The sequence below is a fragment of the Mandrillus leucophaeus genome, unplaced genomic scaffold (genome assembly GCF_000951045.1).
Source record: "Mandrillus leucophaeus isolate KB7577 unplaced genomic scaffold, Mleu.le_1.0 Scaffold281, whole genome shotgun sequence".
Taxonomy (NCBI): Eukaryota; Metazoa; Chordata; class Mammalia; order Primates; family Cercopithecidae; genus Mandrillus; species Mandrillus leucophaeus.
The window spans coordinates 1,738,710-1,740,209 of record NW_012102932.1 but is presented as its reverse complement, the minus strand read 5'-3'; the positions used below and the strand labels follow the sequence as shown (position 1 = coordinate 1,740,209).

The window sequence follows — 1,500 nt, the reverse complement described above, 5'->3', positions numbered from 1 at the left end:
CACCACTGCACTCCAGCCTGGGTGACAGAGCGAGACTCCATCTAAAAAATATATATATATATATAAATATATATATATATGTATAATCTGGGCATGGTGGTGGGTGTCTGCAATCCCAGCTACTCAGGAAGTAGAGGCAGGAGAATCACTTGAACCTGGGAGGCGGCGGTCATAGTGAGCTGAGATTGTGCCACTGCACTCCAGTCTGGGTGAAAGAGTGAGATTCTATCTCAAAATAATAACAATAATAATAATAATATACTTTTTAATTAGCTGGACATGGTGGAACATGCCTGTAGTACCAGCAACTTGGGAGGCTGAGGTGGGAGGATCTCTTGAGCCCAGAAAGTGGAGGTTGCAGTGAACTGAGATTGTGTTACTGCACTCCAAACTGGGCAACAGAGCAAGACCCTGTGTGAAAATAAATAAATAAATAAAAATATGTAAAAAGTTAACATCATGTCAGACACAGTGACTCACGCCTGTAATCCCAGCACTTTGGGAGGCCAAGGTGGGTGGATCATTTGAGGTCAGGAGTTTGAGACCAGCCTGGCCAACATGGTGAAACCCTGCCTCTACTAAATATACAAAAATTAGCCAGGCATGGTGGTGGGCACCTGTAGTCCCAGCTACTCGGGAGGCTGAGGCAGGAGGATCGCTTGAACCAGGAGGTGGAGGTTGCAGTAAGCTGAGATGACACCACTGCACTCCAGCCTGGGCAACAGAGTGAGATTCCATCTCAAAAAATAAAAGGCCAGGTGCGGTGGCTCATGCCTGTAATCCCAGCACTTTGGGAGGCCGAGGCGGGCGGATCACGAGGTCAGGAGATTGAGACCGTCCTGGCCAAAATGATGAAACCTCCATCTCTACTAAAAATACAAAAATTAGCTGGGCATGGTGGCGTGCACCTGTAATCCCAGCTATTCAGGAGGCTGAGTCAGAAGAATTGCTTGAACCCAGGAGGCGGAGGTTGCAGTGAGCCGAGATTGAGCCACTGCACTCCAGCCTGGCAACAGAGTGAGACTCCGTCTCAAAAAAAAAAAAAAGTTAACATCAGGTGCTCTACCATTTTGCTTCAAGTGAAAACTAAATAAAAAGGAGAAAATGGGGAGAAATTGCTTAATGGGTATGAGATTTTACTTTGGAGTACTGGAACTGTCTGGAACTAGACAGAGGTGGTGGTTAGGCAACTTTGTGAATGCCACTGAATTGCTGATTTATTTTCTCGAGACAGAGTTTCGCTCTGTCACCCAAGCTGCAGTGCAGTGGCACAATCACGGCTCACTGCAGCCTCAATTTCCTGGGCTCCAGCAATCCTCCCACTTCAGCCTCCCAAGTAGCTGGGACTACAGGCCAGTGCCACCACATCTGGCTAATTTTGGTTTTTCTGTTATTTGTTCTTTTTTTTGTTTTTTTGTTTTTTTTTTTGAGACAGAGTCTCGCTCTGTCGCCCAGGCTGGAGTGCAGTGGCGCAATCTCAGCTCACTGCAAGCTCCGCCT

General features: G+C 46.9%; 1 protein-coding gene across 3 annotated transcripts in view; it reads right to left on the bottom strand.

Moving 5' to 3' along the window:
* Positions 1 to 1,500, bottom strand: part of CCDC125 (coiled-coil domain containing 125) — a 65,183-nt gene that overhangs the window by 35,427 nt on the left and 28,256 nt on the right. The window lies entirely within an intron of this gene.